Source organism: Gopherus flavomarginatus, chromosome 8 (assembly GCF_025201925.1).
Source record: "Gopherus flavomarginatus isolate rGopFla2 chromosome 8, rGopFla2.mat.asm, whole genome shotgun sequence".
NCBI lineage: Eukaryota > Metazoa > Chordata > Testudines > Testudinidae > Gopherus > Gopherus flavomarginatus.
Genome location: NC_066624.1, coordinates 18,385,357 through 18,404,473, shown reverse-complemented (window position 1 = coordinate 18,404,473; position 19,117 = coordinate 18,385,357). Strand labels below are relative to the sequence as shown.

The following is a 19,117-nucleotide window of genomic DNA, read 5'->3' as shown; positions in this document are numbered from 1 at the left end:
AACTTCATCAAGAGTAGCTCAACAAGTGTATGTCTGGATTTTTGTGTGATGAGATGGGAGCTGAGCTACCATCAGTTTCTCTACCACACAGAAATTCAGTGGCTGTCTCGGGGAAAGGTTCTCAGTCATTTGTTTGCACTCAGAGAGGAAATGAGACTTTTTCTTTCAAACAAAGATTCCCCACTGGCCAAAAAGTTTGCAGATACCAAGTGGCTTTCCTTGTTAGTTTACCAGGCAGTCATTTTTGAATGACTAAATGTGTTAAATGCCTCACTTCAAAGGCAAGACGCTTCTGTCTCTTCTCTCACTGACAAAATCAAAAGTTGGATCAAGAAACATTCCTTGTGGTATGCTCATGTAGCCAGTGCCAGTTTTGAAGTTTTTTATTTAACTGGATGACTCTTTGGATGAAAATGCCTTGCCAAAGCATGACTTGCAACCCATTATCATCAGCCACCTGGAAAACCTTAAACTGCAGTTTCGGGAGTACTTCCCTGAAAAGGATCAGAAAACAGAGGCATGGATTAGAAATCCGTTTTATGCAGAAATGACTGCAAGTGCTGTTATATCACTTATAGTGAAAGAAACATTAATGGACCTTTTCTGTGATGAGACATTGAGGCTGAGATTTTCTGAGCAACCTCTTGCTAACTTCTGAATTTCTGTGAGAGGAATATCCAGAGCTGTCATCTGCAGCTTTGAAAGTGCTCAGACCATTTTCATCCACGTACCTGTAGGAAGCTGATTTTTCAGCACTGACTGTACTGAAAAACAAATACAGGGTCTGTCTCACTGTTGAAGATGACCTCTGTATTTACCTCAGCCACACAGAGCCCTACTTCAGAGAGTTGTGTTTATCAGTACAAGCTCAGCCCTCCCATTAAGTGCATGTTTATTTTTATTTTTTACTGCTGAATTAAAATATTTAGTGGCTACTTTTTGTAGATATGGCTCTGCTATACTAAAATACTAACTCTTCTGAGTAACACAAGGCACTGAAGTCGTGTAATAATTTTTCTTATCAGAATAGGTAGTAAAAAGGCTTTACTTTGATTTTCTCATTTTTATCCTGATGGTCAGCTCTTTAAACAGATTCAATTTCTTGCTCCCACTGCTTTATGTAAGATTTTTTTGTCTGGAAAGTCAGCATTCTTGGTGCTCAAGGTCCTTCCATGCTGCCGGATTGCTCTGTTTCTATGGGCTACTTTATTTGCTTGTTAATCACACTCTCTTCCTTGCTGTGGGTCTCATGACGAGACAGACTGCTGCCATCATGTTTTATGTACCATGTGCTGGGTAATAACAGGACTCCAGGCTTCTAAAATTAAACTGGCTATTTATTAAGCCAGTAAAACTATTTACAGAGGTGTTGCAACTGCATTTAGCGTTCCAGCCATATCTAAAACGATTGGGTGAGATACTCACTCCCCCAATCTGGCCTCTTTATGATGAGTGTTAGGGCCAGAGCAGTGTAAAAGGGCATTAAAAGGTCTGTGTCCGGTCAGGGGAGAATTCCTCCAGGCAGAACACAACTATAAGTCTGCCTTCCCATGACCTCTGTGTACATGGGGCAGGGCTAGAGGCAGGAGTAGCATCTCAGAAGAAAGTTGCAGGCTGTAGTGCTGTGATGATTCTAGTTAGCCCTGTGGCCCACAAGAAAGCCCTGGGAGGCTGCCAGACTTTAAACAATGTCAACAGAGCAGTCCAGTTTTGTGCAGATGCAGAGATGACTCAAAGCCACTGCAAGTTTTGTGCTGCACCTCCAGAATCTCCCCCATTGTAAAAAGGAGCCTCTGAAACTTGAAACAGAGACCAGTTTGAATTGATTTTCTGAGTGTTTCACATTCATTTCCTCCCTACCCGTTTTCTAAGTCTTGTTCTAATTCATTATATGGATCATGTCTCTGAGCCCCTTTTGTGCTGTGGGTTTTCAGAAATTCCTTTCGTAATATGTGGTTTTACGCCAGTAAAATATAAATGATCTTGATGTTTGTTTACTCTAGAGGACCTCAAATTGATGACTTGTTTTGCATTAAAAACTGAAATAATGACAAACTGTTGAAAGGAAAAATACTGTTTAATCTCTGAGTATGTAATAGCTGTGCAGCTGCATAGGAGCCTACTTATATTAAAATAGTTATAATAGATTCTTTCACTTGATAAAATACTTTCTGGAGCTAATGAATCAAATTTATGCTTGGTCTAACTTCACCGGAGTCAGTTTGGCCCAGTGAATCTTTCGGAAAGAGAAGCATGCACATTTAAGGTCTTATAGACCTGATAACTATCTACTCCTCCTTACAGTTACAAAGGAATGTGTGCAAATTCAATCTCTAACAGTCCCATTCCTATAGGCTGCTAGGATGAGGGAGGGAAGTATGGTTTATGCTTCTCTACTGCACATTCCTCTGAAATTTCATTTACATGGCTGACTGCTGACAGACACCGAAACTAAGTTTTGATTTACTTTTTAATTGCTACCATTTGCATTATATCAAACTGTTAGCCCAACGCTCAAATTTGAGCACCAAGTTAAGATGCAGAAATATCCATTTTAGATATGCAGGTTCTAAATGTAAAACCCAAATATGGAAATAGGCACCCTCACTTAGGAGCCTGGGTTTGTGATATTGCTCACATGTCATTTTATAGAGGCATTCTCTTGACTGTCAGGACAAAATTCAGCCCTGGCTTATACAGGCACAAATCCCATTGAAGTCAATACCATCACTGAATTTGAACCTTTGCATGGGGATTAAAGACTCTCCAAAAAGGATTTTATATTGAATTGGGACACTATCACTGATACAGACTAACACGGCTGCTACTCTGAAACTTTACATACTGAGCATCCTTAGGAAAAGGCTATAGAGCACTGCTCTTTCAGCCTGAACCTCCACTGATTCACTGGGATGCGATCCAAAGGGAATGTGAACCTGAAGAGCATAGACCAATTTATTATTATTAATGTATTTATTTGTATAGCACCAAACTCTGTGTGTCTCTTATCCTACCAACTAAAACTCTTTACCTTAAACTCTTTATAGTAAGCTCTCCTTTGTGTGACTCCTGCTGATTAAGGTTGGACACTCTGGTTAATTTAAATGTTGTAAACAGAAAAAAAAAAGACAAATCTTCTCATTTAGCATTTTACTTTCTTTTTATTTAATGTCTCCAGGCTAACATCAGGATATTACATTGGATGGGAAGTACTGCAAACCCTTTATATAGAGATGTCAAAGTCTCAGCTGTGATGAACTCTTCCCCCATCAAATATCACAGAAGAATGCACAGTGAAGAAAAGCATTTGTGGATACTTTTTAAATTCAATATTAGTTTATTGAAGTATAATATATATTCTGCCAATGAGCTATACATGACTGTTTCTGACAGTCAATTAAAATCAATGGGCCAAATTCTGCTCTCAGTTACACTAATGTAAATCCAGAGTAACAACTCTGTTGTAGTAAATGTCGCTTGTCTTCTTAGAATGTAAGCTTATCAGGCCAGGAACTGTATATCTATCTATCTGTATGTTTGTGCAGTGCCTTACATTATACAATTGCGTCCTAATTCTGACTGGAGCTTTTCAGCTTGACCAGAACTAATAAATAATAATAAATAGGGCCAAATTCTTCACTGTCTTTACATACTGTTTAAATCCACTGACTACAATGACACTGCAGAGAGAGATAAGTCAGCACTGAATTTAATCCATTATCTTTAAATAACTAGGAATTTGCTTAGATGAAAGATGAGAAAATACATTAAAACAATTTGTTAACATACTATAGCTGCTATCTCCGCTGAACTCAGTAAATCACTGCTTACATGAAACGTGGGCCTAATGAATTCTTTAGTATTAATGGCATAATGAATCATATCTACTGCTGGCTTTCTGGGTCCACCAGGCAAAAGGTTACTGTTGGTCACTAACCTTTTAGGAAGAAAACTAGCTTTAAACTCACTAGAGATATGAGCAGGTAAAAAGAAACTTCCCTGCTTTCACTGACTACAAATCTTATTTCTGTGTGTATGTAAAAATTAAGGAGTGTGACTGTATGTATGCATGAGACAGAACTCAAGCAACATAGTTAGGGCCTTAATATTACATAATAGAACTCATTATTATGTGATTGCAAATATCTGCACAAATTGCCACATAATGCCTCATATTAGAATGAGGAGCGTGATTTGTGTAGGTCAGGACAACAGAATTTAGTACAGCTGCTCAGTACTGCAGATCTATGAAACTCTGCACCCCCCCCCCTCAAAAAAAAAAGCATAAACTCTGTGGGCAATGGAGACCAGAGGTAATAAAGGAGTTGTCTTCCCTGTTATAAATAATTTAAATCAGCTATTTCATGCCCAGCATTACTGGAAGAGTTATTGGAAATCAATCCCTATGGTTTCACTTACCACCATAAGAACAGACTGGGACCAAGCTAAACAAATAATTACTAAAAGAAAGGAAAATTCTTGCACACAAACACTTTTTAGAGGAGGGGCTACTTTTGGAACCCTTCCGCTAATTCAATAGGACATGTGTGAGGCATGACTAGAAAGGGTTAAACATCCTGCAAAATAAATAACCCTCAAAAGACATGTGGGAAGATAATGTTTGTGTTTTTGTGTATTTACATATGTATGAGTATGGTCCACAATGTAATCAACAGTCCCTGTCTATGCTGTATTCTGATATCATTTATCTGGAGTACTGTGTCCAGTTTTGGGCCCCACACTACAAGAAGGATGTGGAAAAATTGGAGAGTCCAGCGGAGGGCAACAGCAACAAAAATGATTAGGGTGCTGGAGCACATGACTTATGAGGAGAGGCTGAGGGAAATGGGATTGTTTAGTCTGCAGAAGAGAAGAATGAGGGGGGATTTGATAGCTGGTTTCAACTACCTGAAAGGGGGTTCCAAAGAGGATGGATCTAGACTGTTCTCAGTGGTACCAGATGACAGAACAAGGAGTAATGGTCTCAAGTCGCAGTGAGGGAGGTTTAGGTTGAATATTAGGAAAAACTTTTTCACTAAGAGGGTGCTGAAGCACTGGAATGGGTTACCTAGGGAGGTGGTGGAATCGCCTTCCTTAGAGGTTTTTAAGGTCAGGCTTGACAAAGCCCTGGCTGGGATGATTTAGTTGGGAATTGGTCCTGTTCTGAGCAGAGGGTTGGACTAGATGACCTCCTGAGGTCCCTTCCAACCCTGATATTCTATGGTTTTATGATATGTCGGTATTCATCTCTCTTTGAAATGTGCTGTGAATGGTAAAGGAAAAAGCAAATGGCCTTATGTTAATTCGTATAGCTAAGTACAGGTGATGGGCCTCCCTCAAAGCCATCCTAATTACCTTTTGTTCCCCAAGGAAATCCCAATTTGTGAAAGAGGACGTGAAATTATATAAAAGATCCTGGGGTCCTGATTCTGTCATCTCAGATCTGCTTAAGCTTCTTCAAGGGAAGTTTGAGTCGGAAGATTGAGCTCCCTGTTATGCTGGTATGCCCTGAATGTGATATTTGGACACTGGACTATAAACTATTTCTGAAAGGTTTCGGAGTGGTAGTCATGTTAGTTTGTATCAGCAAAAACAACAAGGAGTCCTTGTGGCACCTTAGAGACTAACAAATTTATTTGGGCATAAGCTTTCATGGTCTAAAACCTACTTCATCAGATGCATAGAGTGGAAAATACAGTAGGGAGATAGAAATACACAGCATATGAAAAGATGGGAGTTGCCTTACCAAGTGTGGGATCAGTGCTAATGAGCCCATTAAATTAAGACAGAAGAGGGCTATTCTCAACAGTTGACAAGGGAGGAAAAATCACTTTTGTACTGCTAATGAGTTCAAAGTAATCAAGGTGGCCCATTTCAAACAGTTGACAAGAAGGTCTGAGTATCAGCAGGAGGAAAATTAGTTTTTGTAATGACCCATCCACTCCTAGTCTTTATTCAGGCCTAATTTGATGGTGTCCAGTTTGCAAATTAATTTCAGTTCTGCAGTTCCTCGTTGGAGTCTGTTTTTGAAGTTTTTTGTTGAAGAATTGCCATTTTTAAGTCTGTTATTGAGTGTCCAGGGAGATTTAAGTGTTCTCCTACTGGTTTTTGAATGTTATTATTCCAGATGTCAGATTTGTATCCAGTTTGGCCAATGTACATGGCAGAGGGGCATTGCTGGCACATGATGGCATATATCACATTGGTAGATGTGCAGGTGAACAAACCCCTGATGGTGTGGCTGATGTGGCTAGGTCCTATGATGGTGTCCCTTGAATAGATATGCAGACAGAGTTGGCACCACGGTTTGTTGCTAGGTTTGGTTCCTGGGTTAGTGTTTTTGTTGTGTGGTGTGTAGTTGCTGGTGAGTATTTGCTTCGCCAGTCCTTGCTTACGGACAGCCCCACAACCTGAAGCAAATACTCACCATCAACTTCAGGTCGGGGGGGGAGGGGGATGTCTGCCCTCTGCATTAGCATGCAAAACCTCTTTGCCCATATAGCTCAGATTCTTGATTGGCCTAGAATCTGGACTGTGTTTTGGGCAGTGGCTCCTATTGCTTCATCTATTTTACTCCTTAAAGGAGTTTAATATTGTCTTATATTTATGCCTACCAGCTTTAGTAGGGTTTCACCAAACTCCCCAGCATAACAGTAAACTTGCGTTTTACACCTCTGCTATTTTGATTTGGTAGCATTTTATACCCACATTGTAGCCACTTCACACAAGGCATCAGGAAATCAAACCTCCTCCTCTTCCCGCCCCGCCAAACCTGCCCCCCCCCAAAAAAAAAACTTACACTCTAAATAGACAATGTCTAGACAAGGCTAGCAACGTAAACAATTTTCACACATTAGTCACTTCAAATCTTCACTTCAAATCTTCACTAGTTTAGTTAACAGTTCTTTGGTGGAAACATGACCTTTTTAAAGTGTGTTTTATGGAGGGATTTAAAGTAAGAGAGGGTAGAGGCATAGTGTGACCAGGGGCCTAGTGGGGAGCCAGCTGTGGTCACTCAATTAGGGTGAACTGCAAAGAATGAGGCAGACAATCCCCATAAAGCTGGTGGATATTCCAATACTTAGATTTACTAAACCAGCATAGAACAGTTTCTTTATTACCTTACTGGTTACTCAGAAGTCCAAACAACACATTTCCCTTAAAGTGATCCAGCCTCAGGCCTCCATCGAGGTACCCACGTCAAATATGATGAAAATTTCTGTAAATCTTATTTCATCATATAAAAGAAAAGGTTCTACCAATCCCAAAGGATCGGACACATTACCTCCCAGGTTAATGAATGTTTCAGATCTTACCCAAATACACGCTACAGCCAATTCTTATTAACTAAACTAAAATTTATTAAAAAACAAAAGAGGAAGTACAGTTACAAGATCAGTATACATACAGACATGAGTTCAGTTCATTTAGGTGCAGATTCATAGCGCGTCATTCTTTGTGGTTGCAAAGAATTTTTTCAGAAATAGTTTATAGTCCAATGTCCAAATATCACATTCAGGGCATACCAACATAACTGTGATCTTGATCTTGCGACTCAAACTTCCCCTGAAGAAGCTTAAGCAGATCTGAGATGACAGAATCAGGACCCTAGGATCTTTTATATAATTTCATGTCCTTTTTTACAAGTTGGGATTTCCTTGGGGAACAAAAGGTAATTAGGATGGCTTTGAAAGAGGTTCATCACTGGAACTTAGCTATAGGAACTAACATAGGGCCATTTGCTTTTTCTTCCACCATTCACAGTACATTTCAAAGAGAGATGAATACCGAGATATCCCGTGTTTACAATTCATTTAAATGATATCAGAATACAGCATACAGGGACTGTTGATTACATTGTGGACTCTATTCATACATATGTAAATACACAAAAACAGAAACATTATCTCCCCGCATGTCTTTTGAGGATTATTTACTTTGCAGGATATTTAACCCTTTCCAGCCATGCATCACACCCCCAAGGTGAGACTGATGTGGAAAGGTGAAATTAGAGCTCCTGGATACATCTTAAGTACCACCTTCCAACATTGATATGAGCTGTGTTTACACTGAATTCTTTGTAAGGCCAAATTATTGAGGGCTTTGGCTTTGGCCCCAGCCAAAAACTTAGTCCACACTTTGTGAAATACTTTAGTGATTCCAGAGTTTGGTCTATGTGCTGACTTAACATAGCCATCAATATTCGTTAGAAAGCACTTACTCTGGCATTCAGCCAGGAAGGCTGTGAAGTGTTGTACCTCAGTTTCCTCTTTTGCACAGCAGTTCAAGCTTGTAGTGGTTTTTCTGCTGTGTACCGTTTCAAGATTAGATACAGGCCTAACTGTAAAATATTAGTATCACCAGGCCTTTTAACATAAAGTGTTGTCTTGTAATGAAACAATATAACCATGAAGGCCTTTACAACATAATGAGGTCTTATGTATTACTCCCAACATGTTTAAGGGTTTTTCGAAAAAACCCTGCACATTGTACATTTTTAGGTATCATCAACAAGTTAGTTACAATCATTAGCAATAACATCAGTTTTATCACAAGTATACAGTTACAATCATTTTTGTCATGCCAAGCCTTTGGTATAGACAAATCTTCTTTAGGTCAGCTTGTTCTACATTCTTTTGACTCTATAGCTTTTTCTTGACTTCAGGGTCTTCCTTAACATAGGCTTTCAGTTCAACCACTTACTTGGGGTTTTGGTATTTTAGGGTTAACCTGTGGCTTTTATTTGCAAGGTTTAAACCTTCCCTTCCTCCCTGTCCAGTACGATCAGAAACTGAACTCTTTTGTGTAACAGAATCCATTAGCTGGCTGGGTGCGTCCTCTTTGCTAATGGCTATGGGCAAGTCTTTCTTCCCGCAGTCAATCAGATAATTTGCATCAACACAGGCACAAGCTTGTTTACTAGTTTTCAAATTCTCAAGCTTTACCAATTCCAAGGCTGGACTCTGTCTTAAAGAGATACTATCCATTTTCACTAGCATGTTAGACTCAAGGTTCTTTTGTCCTTCCATTATCAACCTCTGCTTCCACATGGAATCAAATGTCAAGTCCATTAAGAGACTACAAGTCATATTCAAAATATCTAGAGATGAGAGTTTGCCTGCTCTCCCCTGCATCCTTGTGAGTTCAGTTATAAGGCTGTTCTGCTCTGAAAAACCAGTAACCGGGTCTTTCCTCAGTACCTGTGTCACAGACTGCTTACTTAAAGAATCAACATATTCCAACAACATTTTCTCCTCAATAAGCTGGCTAAGCTTATCGGGATGTTTAAACTCCCTAACAATTTTCATTTCATCTGAAATCTTTTCAAAGCTATCCATACTGAGTCTTTCTGAAGCAAGGCCAGTGGATTCATACACATTTGAAAGATTTTGTCCATTAGGCACCAACACACTTTCCTCAGAAGAGAGGCTGTCTACTATCAAAATGGCCCATTAAGAGTCAATGGAAACAATTCCTTTTCACAGACATCAAAGACTTCACCCAGAAATTCCCTTTCTTCTGCAAAATCATGCACTGCAACAGGTTCTTTCTGAGCTTTATTTATGTTCAGAACCAACTTTGGCACAACAGACAAATCACCAAACTCCTTCTGAATTTCACATTCGTCCAGAATCACCTCTGGCCCATCAGGAGGATTTTCACAAAATCCCCTTTCAGGTAAACTACTAGATGTTGTAGTCACAAGATTAGAAGCTCTTTCTTGTTACAAGTTTTCACACTGCCAGTAGGTAACATAGTCAAATTCCCTTCATGCTTCCCTTGTTCCCTGGCAATATCACCCTGATCAGATAAGGTTGTCATAGCTTTACCCAGCAACTTATTAGCAACAAGCAAAATAGAAGCACCAGAATCGCTTGGTCTCTGGGAGCTATATATGACATCAACTGGATGCAACCTAGTTACAATGTCATCATACCTAGCAGACAGAAATTTAGGAAGACTTCCTTCCTGGGCTTTAGTTGTATCCAGAACCAACTATGGATCGGCTGATAAATGTTCAACCATCATAGGCTAACAAGTTTCTTCTCTCTGCTCTACAGACCGAAAAGAACCAGAGAAACATTCCCCTTTAACAGACAAACAGCTTGGGATATAATTTCCCTTGTCCCAGCACACATGGCTGTTCATGGACAATTGCTTGGAGACTGGGGTAGTTCCCTTCATAGGCAAGTCATTACCCCTAACAGACACAGGAACATTTCCTTCACTGTCACAATTCTCCATACTGGTAACAGGTAAGATACTCATGTTCCACTAACCTGGCCTTCCCAAACTGCTGATCAGACAAAGCCATGAGCTGAGAAGGCTGCCTATGTTCATCTAAACTTTCTTTGCCTTCCCCACCCTTAACAGATAAACTGCTTTTTTCCACAAATAGTGTCCTATTACATTGAGCTACTTTAAGTGCCTCACTTTTACCTGGGTCAGGCTTACTTTCCCAAGCTTTACTAGACAACAATTTATCACCCATCAAGAATGTACCCCTTCCTTCCTTAGTCAGGGCTTTAACCTGATTACCAATTTTAATTTGCTCTAGAGAAACATCTTCCTGAGCCTTATCTAATGCCAGATTCACTTCTGAGATACCAAATAGACACTCAGAAATTTTTTCAAGATATGCACTGCTTCTTTGCACAGACAAACAGCCATCTTCTTCAGACAAACATTTGGAGAAACCCTCCATAGGCCAATCCTTGCCCCTAATAGACACAGGTTCAGGGTTATTTCTTTCCAGTTACTGGTTTATGTCAACCTGACTGAACAAAGCTTTAATATCATCCCAAATCAAAAGATCTTTAGGTAATAACTTTCTTACACCAGCTATAACTTCATGTTTAACACTATTCCATTCAAGATGGATTCTGGCTAAAGGCATACTTACAATGAACTCATAGAGGATTACAATATTCACACTCTTATTTGGTAAATAAGCTTCCTCTTTGACAAGATCTGCTTTAACAAGAATGTTAGAAGCTGTAATTTGCCCTAAACAGCTTTTACCATTGACTTTTACATTCTTTGCACAAGTTAATGGGGTTACTTTCACCCGAGCTCACAGTAAAATCATGTACATAAAAGGTGACAGTGTTGGGGTGAACTTGGTTACACAAAGACAACTGCTTAGAGTCAAACAACATACCAACATTGTTACAAACTGGATAGATTCTGTCCTCATCTCTGTTGGCTTTTCAGGAAGATATAGTTCCAGTTGTTCCTTTATTCTTCTGAGTTGGAGCTTAAGTCAGTCCACTTCTGCCTTAGCCTCCAATTCCTGCAACTGAATATATGCCATTCTTTGTTCATGTTCAAAACACAGACATTCTCTTTCAGCAGCTACTTCTTTCATATCAGCAATTTTTTGCTTTTGTTCAAGTTCTAGCTGATGGTTTCTTACTACAAGCATTTTCATGAGTCTGCTTCCTAATCACTGGCAATTAACAGTTTTTTTCAGTTCCAGCTCTGGGGCCTTTTTCTTAAAAGACAACCCCTCTGTAAGCACAAGTCTTGCAGTCTTTTTCTGTCAGGATCTTGATCATGGGTCACTCAATGTAACTGATTTTAACCCCTAAACTCTGCAATATCAAAATTAAATTTTGACAAGTGTGTGATTCTGATCCAAAAATCCCATTAATCTGTGGTAATGTGTATCCAAGCATGACTACACCACTGTGACCGGGGTCCTAGTTGGGGAGCCAGCTGTGGTCACTCAGTTAGGTTGAACTGCAAAGAATTGGGCGAATAATCCCCATAAAGCTGGTGGATATTCCAATACTTAGATTTACCAAGCCAGCATAAAACAGCTTCTTTATTACCTCACTGGTTACTCAGAAGTCCAAACAACACATTTCCCTTAAAGTGATCCAGACTCAGGCCTCCATCGAGGTACCCACATCACATATGATGAAAATTTCTGTAAATCTTATTTCATCATATAAAAGAAAAGGTTTTACCAATCCGAAAGGATCGGACGCGTTACCTCCCAGGTTAATGAATGTTTCAGATCTTACCCAAATACATGCTACAGCCAATTCTTATTAACTAAACTAAAATGTATTAAAAAACAAAAAAGCGAAAGTATGTTAAAAGATCAGTATACATACAGACATGAGTTCAATTCATTTAGGCGCAGATTCATAGCAGAGATTGTGTTTGTTGCAGGTGTATATTTGTCAAAAAAGCACTAGAAAAATGACAGAATCAGAAAAAGAAGGCTTCAAGGAAGCACAAGAAACAGCCAGAGAAGCACTTGTAATGTAACCCTAAGAAATGAGTTTTTGGGAAGAGTGCTAACTGGAAAGGGGCTTGGAACTGTCAGCAAAGAAACTGTCTCCTATTGTTTGAATCTTACTGTGTTCAGGGAAATAGGACTGTACATTCTTTGTAGATAAAAGAGGACTGCATCAAAGTATACCTGATTCTATCATCAATTTCTGCTCCTAAGGGAATCAACCTGCAAGATCCCAAATACTAACTACTTGGGTCAAAAAGGGGCAACATTAATTAATTCCTTTGTTGAGGGCAGAAACAGAGACGGCAAGACAAAGTTGGCAATTTCTGGTATTTTGGGGTGTGCCCAGCAGTGCTTAATTTCTGGCACCTCTAGGCTTGGCAGTTCATAGCCCTGGCACCTCTGGGCTTCCCACATCAATTATGAAAGTATAGAAATTGCTTGAGCCATGGCACATATTGCTTGAGCCCTGTCACCTCTTTCATTACAAATTAAGCACTGCTGCCCAGATTTAGGCATAAATTACAGTATAGCTTAGGCTGCTCCACCCATTCTTCAACATTCCTCCCTCCCTCCCCTGGCATTCCCTTCATGCTAGTGCCCAGGAAAGGAGCTGGCACAGAATGGTTATACTGGCTGGGAGGTTCCATACACTGATGGTATTCCCCAAGAACAGTTTCTTCCCCCTTTTATTGGAAAGGCCTAAAGCAGTTATAGTGTAGGAGAATCAGGGCCTTGTTTTCAGACTTACCTTCAAAGTACATACTGCAGTGTTGTCATTCTACAGAAAATAAATAGTAATCACCTCCAAACTTATTTGAAGAAATACAGAAAAAATAACTGTAGGGGTTGCCTCATTTTAATCAACCAAAGCCAGAATAGGTATGATTGGATCTTGAAAAATATAATGCCAAGTTATTGGAACGTTTTTCCTATATTAGCATGTAGTGTTCCCTACATAACCTCATAGAACAGGCGATTCAACAAGTTTGAATCTTAACTTTGATTTTCCTGGCTTATATACATTTAAGTCAAGAATCAATAACATTAATATAAAGTGAAGGGGACAGTTTTGAATTTTGTGTTGACCAGAGAATCACTGTCAGGATTCCCTGAAATCACAGTTTTAATCCAGGCAGTGTCGACTTAGCCCTTCATCCTTCGAAGGCAGAAAAAAATTTCAAAACAGTTTACTGGGTATATTGTCTTGGGTTAGCTCTTAAAACGGACATCATCCACTTAAAAATCAAAGTTCAATGTTTTTAATTACAAGTAACACACAAGTTGTCTATAAATGAAAGAGGGGGGAGAAAAATCTGTTTTTCCAATTTGTTAACTTTGTGCATATCACAGAATTTTGCATATCATTTGTTTCCTTGTTATAAAAGTAAAAGTAAAAGTAAAATATGGTTGTAAGCTAGAAAAAATAGCAAGGGGAATTCAGGGCCAGGTCTAGTATCTGAAACTACTTTTAACTACTTTTTAAAAATTTACTCAGTTTCAGGTTGATGGTGGTGACCCTTTCAAAAGTGTTTTGCTCTTCATAACATAAAACTGTCAGCTTTAATATGTCCCAACAATTCAAGTTTTGTAAAGACAATCTTTTAATAAAATTATATGAAAAAGCATAACAAGACGTGCTTCCTTGTCTACTAATATGTCACCTGTAAATTCAAGATCAATTAATTCGATGCCTTAGGCTAATATGCCACTTTTTAAAAAAAAAACATTGAAAGGCATAAGATGTACTAATTTGCAATCTTTTCTGACTTGTTTTATACTTCCTGTAGCCTATCTATGTTTTATTTATTTAAAATACCATAGCAAGTTTATGTTCATGCCTAGCCATTCCTAAACATATGTTAGGCAGATTAGGTAATGATACATTCTTCACAAAATGTGCCCTGGGGTGCCTTGTGCAAGCCAGCCATTTCCTTTAGTGATGATCCTTGCCACGAGACAATAAACAAGGCAAAGAGGATTGCAACAAAGTCTAGCAAAGTGAAAGTAGTAAAGCCCACATGTAAGATTTCACATAAGAAAAGTGAAAAACAAATTAAACTCATGACTTGGCCATTCCTCCATTTGAGAAGGGAACACATGGTCAAGCCTCAAAGAAGAGGAACAAAACATTTTCTCTTTCCCTCCATGTGGACTGGAGGTTAGAAGGAAGAAGGCTGACTGACCACAAGTCCTTCTTCAGAGCTCAGTACCACACTGATCTTGTGCTACCTCTTCTCCACATAAGCTGCAGACTCCACAATTCCACATTTAATGTGGGAAAGTCTGCAAATTTGGGGGTGAATCATGGGGAGGGTAGCAGGCCCTGGTTCTCAGATTGTTGCATGAATAATCTGAGTGGCTCTCACCAGTGTTGATTATGAGACACATTATTTATATTTCAGATAAAAAACACAGGGGCCTTTGTTACATCTTGCAGGCCTCCAGGTTTTAAAAAGGGAGAGATCAGGTGATGAGTTGCCTTCTACTCTGAGGCAGAGAGATCTGGACTGGTGATGGATTTCTTCCTCATTTGATCCTGCTATTGGAAGAAGAGACTGGGTCAGCGTGTCCCTTACAAGATAGTAGACTGGGGCTCCAAGTGTTTTGATGCATTGCTTAGGCCTGTGGTTAGCTCTGCATTTGCTCCATGTACACTGAATGTTTTAACTCTCTACCAGCAAACATGACATTACAGTACTAAAGACTCAGTTTTTCCATGAGGTTCAGTGAGATAAGCAAATGAAATAAATAATATTTAAATAGATCTGAATCTGTAATGTCTAAGTTAGTTCTGCCATCTTGATCTCCTAATGCGTCTTCCTTTTCCTTTTCCATTCTTAGACTGAAAGCTCTCTGGGATAGGAAACCTTTAGATTTGTGTCCTGGGAACATCTGATCATGTTGTTGGTGTAACAAATATGGCAATTTCCTGCAATATCCTTGAAAAAATCTTATTGAATTAAGTTTAAGTATTTAAGTATCTTTAGAGTCCATCATATTAAATGCAAAGTTTATGTATTTTTGTGTGCTAGGATTGTATGTAACCTCCCTAGGTGGAAGATGGGATATTAATCTTGTGAAGTATTATGAACTTCAAAGGACTATATAGACCAATGTACCAGGCAAGAATGGACTTTTGGGATAAAGAATGTCAACTGGTTTGACTAGGGAATCCCTAGGGGGAGGTGAGTGCAATTGCAAATTCCCCACATCTGCTTATGCAAAAACCCAATGTTTTGAAGCTTTGTCCAGAGCAGAGGACCATTATCTGCTGATTACCTGTTCTTAGAGTCTCAAGACCAAAGACCCAAGCTGTACAAAGGAAAGACTAACCTATTAGTGGGCGTTCTGGTTCCAACAGAACATGTCATGAACTCATAACCCCAGGGAAAACCCACCTGTGGATTTTGAAGGACTGACAGCTACCAGAGCCCCACACTATGTCTACACTAACACTTTTGTTGGTAAAACTTTTGAAAAAAAACACTCTCCTAACCGACAAAAGTTTCACCAACAAAAGCACCAGTGTAGACAGCACGACGTAGCTGCTGCTGCTCATTGGCTGAGCTGCTATAAAGTCTGTACTATAGACATAGCCCATGTCTGGAGTAGGAGTGATCTCTGGTAAGCTTATTAGCATGCATGCAGGTTCTTTTATTGTTTTTAATACACTTTCTCTATAATGTTTTTACTTTAAGAACAAATGTGCTTATTTAGAAATAGCTGTGGTAACTTGTAACTGTTGTCAATTACAGCTGTTAATAGACTTTGGACAGAAAGTAAAGCACAGTCTGGCTTGTTGGGATATCACAGTGTAGGCAGGGAGCTGTGCTGCCTGGAAAAAACCTAGTCAGGATGGGGAAGATGTAGGTCTCCGGCCCAAGAGAGGTGATGGCTGGGAGCTGGAAGCCTAAAAGTGAATACCTTTGGTGGACCACGGAAGGGGAGACAGGTGTAGTTGCTCTGAACTGTAACAGATGGCATTTAACAAATAATTAAATATGATGCCCTGAAAACCTGATGTTTAATAAAGAAATCCTGTATGCTTTCAAACAGTATGTTCAGCTATTCGTGTCATGTGTCCCCTCAATTGGCAGTGGGATCACTGTCACATTTTGGGGGACTCCTCAGGCAGGTTAGGAAGCAATGACAATGACACCTGCTGTAGTCATTCTCTTGTTACTCCGCACATATCTCTGATTACCCCCCCTCATTCCTCTGCTCCTTCTTGCCTTCTGTTCACTTCTCATTCCATTAATGCTTCTTCCTCCTCATTCCCTGCTTCTCCTCCTCACCACTCGCTCCCCCCTTCTTCCTCTCCGTTCCCTCAACACCCTATTCCCTGCTCCTTCCTCACCCCTGCTCCCACTTCACCCCTGCTCCTCCCTCCCCTCCGTTCCCCCAACACCTCACCTCCTTCTTCATCCCCGATCCCCCCACCTCATCCCCTGCTCCTCCCTCCCCTGAACACCCCATCCCCTGCTCCTTCCTCACCCATGCTTCCCGCACTTCACCCCTGCTCCTCCCTCCCCTCCGTTCCCCCAACACCTCATCTCCTTCTTCCTCCCCAATCCCCTCACACCTCATCCCCTGCTCTTCTCTCCCCTCAACACCTCATCCCCCGCTTCTCCCTCCCGATCCCCCACCTCATCCCCCGCTTCTCCCTCCCCTCAACACCTCATCTCCTTCTTCCTCCCCCGATTCCCCACCTCATCCCCTGCTCCTCCCTCCTCTCAATATATCTCCTTCTTCCTTCCCCCAACACCTCATCTCCTTCTTCCTCCCCAATCCCCTCACACCTCATCCCCTGCTCTTCTCTCCCCTCAACACCTCATCCCCTGCTCCTTCCTCCCGATCCCCCACCTCATCCCCTGCTTCTCCCTCCCCTCAACACCTCATCTCCTTCTTCCCCCCCCGATCCCCCACCTCATCCCCTGCTCCTCCCTCCTCTCAACACATCTCCTTCTTCCTTCCAACACCTCATCCCCTGCTCCTCTCCCCTCCGTTCCCCCAACACCTCATCTCCTTCTTCCTCCATCTCTGCTCCCCCCACCTCATCCCCTGCTCCTCCCTCCTCTCAACACATCTCCTTCTTCCTTCCAACACCTCATCCCCTGCTCCTCTCCCCTCCGTTCCCCCAACACTTCATCTCCTTCTTCCTCCATCTCTGCTCCCCCACCTCATCCCCTGCTCCTCCCTCCCCCCAACACCTCATCCCCTGCTCCTCTCCCCTCCGTTCCCCCAACACTTCATCTCCTTCTTCCTCCATCTCTGCTCCCCCACCTCATCCCCTGCTCCTCCCTCCCCCCAACACCTCATCCCCTGCTCCTCCCTCCCCTCCGTTCCCCCAACACCTCATCTCCTTCTTCCTCCCCAATCCCCTCACACCTCATCCCCTGCTCTTCTCTCCCCTCAACACCTCATCTCCTTCTTCCTCCCCAATCCCCTCACACCTCATCCCCTGCTCTTCTCTCCCCTCAACACCTCATCCCCTGCTCCTTCCTCCCAATCCCCCACCTCATCCCCCGCTTCTCCCTCCCCTCAACACCTCATCTCCTTCTTCCCCCCCCGATTCCCCACCTCATCCCCTGCTCCTCCCTCCCCCCAACACCTCATCCCCTGCTCCTCTCCCCTCCGTTCCCCCAACACTTCATCTCCTTCTTCCTTCATCTCTGCTCCCCCCACCTCATCCCCTGCTCCTCCCTCCCCTCAACACCTCATCTCCTTCTTCCTTCCAACACCTCATCCCCTGCTCCTCTCCCCTCCGTTCCCCCAACACCTCATCTCCTTCTTCCTCCATCTCTGCTCCCCCACCTCATCCCCTGCTCCTCCCTCCCCCCAACACCTCATCTCCTTCTTCCTCCCCCCGTCCCCCACCTCATCCCCTGCTCCTCCGTCAGCCTCTGCCCGCCCCCGTACACTCCTCCTGTCACAGCCGCCCCCTTCTCGCTCTCGCTGGCGTCAGCGAGGGGGATTGGCCGACGGGGCAGGCGCCCCTCCTCCCTCCCCCCTTACTTCCCCCCGCGCTCTCAGCCATTTTAACAGCGGGAGGAGCAGGCAGCCGGGTTCACTCGCTGCAGCCCGAGCCTGGGCTCTGCGCCATTAGTGGGTGAGTGCGCCCCTCCTCCCCGCGCCAACGGCCCTTCCCTGGGGTGCCCGCTTCACCCGAGGCGGGAGAGTCGCTGCGCCCAGGCGGGCCTCGGGCCAGGCGCGCGGCGGGTGCGGGATTCCCCCTGCTGCACACGGGCGTGGGGACGCGACTCTGACCGGGCGCGGCCTGGCGGGACAGCTCAGTCCTGGGGCTGGGCTGCCCGGGGCTGGGCCCTGCAGGATGCGGGCGGGGGGCACGGTGCGTGGCGCGCAGGGTAACTCGCCTCTCCAGCGTCTCCTTCCCACTCACACCGGATGCCCAGTGCCTGCTAGGAGCCGCAGTCCTCGGCCTGCTCCCCAGCCCTTCCTCCCGTCCGTTTCGCTGTGCCCGGTAATACGGGCCCGGTACCATCTCTGGGGCAGGGCCTGTCTGGCTTTGTTTTCTGTGACGTGCCCAGAACATTAATCTCCCCACTTACACGTGCTCGCCAGGGGTGCTGGATGCTGAGGGAGGTGTCTGGAGCGTGGCACTTGCCCAGCAATATCGCCTCCTGTTTGCTGCCCCGGCACTCGGTGCAGAGCAAGTTGCTTGCTGTAGTTACTCTGCATCAGCTGCATTTCCCCCCCCAAGTTCATTTACACCCCCCCTTCCCAGGGGCCGGATGCAAAGCAGAAGGCTCTGTGGCCTCCGCGGTGATAACTCCTCCCGGACACGCCCCTTTCCTGGTTGCAGGGAAGGGTGGGCTCAGGAAGTGGCCTGATGCTGATGTAGCA

General features: G+C 42.7%; 1 protein-coding gene and 1 long non-coding RNA gene across 7 annotated transcripts in view; one reads left to right on the top strand and one right to left on the bottom strand.

The window, feature by feature from the left end:
* Positions 1-346: 346 nt before the first annotated feature.
* On the bottom strand, positions 347-18,932 carry LOC127056857 (uncharacterized). Its single transcript, XR_007775949.1, has 3 exons — positions 18,823-18,932; positions 11,162-11,299; positions 347-494 (listed from the first exon to the last, which is right to left on the bottom strand). It is a non-coding gene; the product is annotated as an uncharacterized LOC127056857 (long non-coding RNA).
* The window catches only part of ACSL4 (acyl-CoA synthetase long chain family member 4), a 53,105-nt gene continuing 52,144 nt past the window's right edge, over positions 18,157-19,117 (top strand). For 4 of the 6 annotated variants that reach the window (XM_050965161.1, XM_050965158.1, XM_050965160.1 and 1 more), the window contains exon 1: positions 18,158-18,362. The gene's annotated coding sequence lies outside the window, so the exon portion shown is untranslated. Of the gene's footprint in view, positions 18,363-19,117 lie in introns of all 6 variants that reach the window. The other 2 variants (XM_050965157.1, XM_050965156.1) reach the window with 1 other exon arrangement.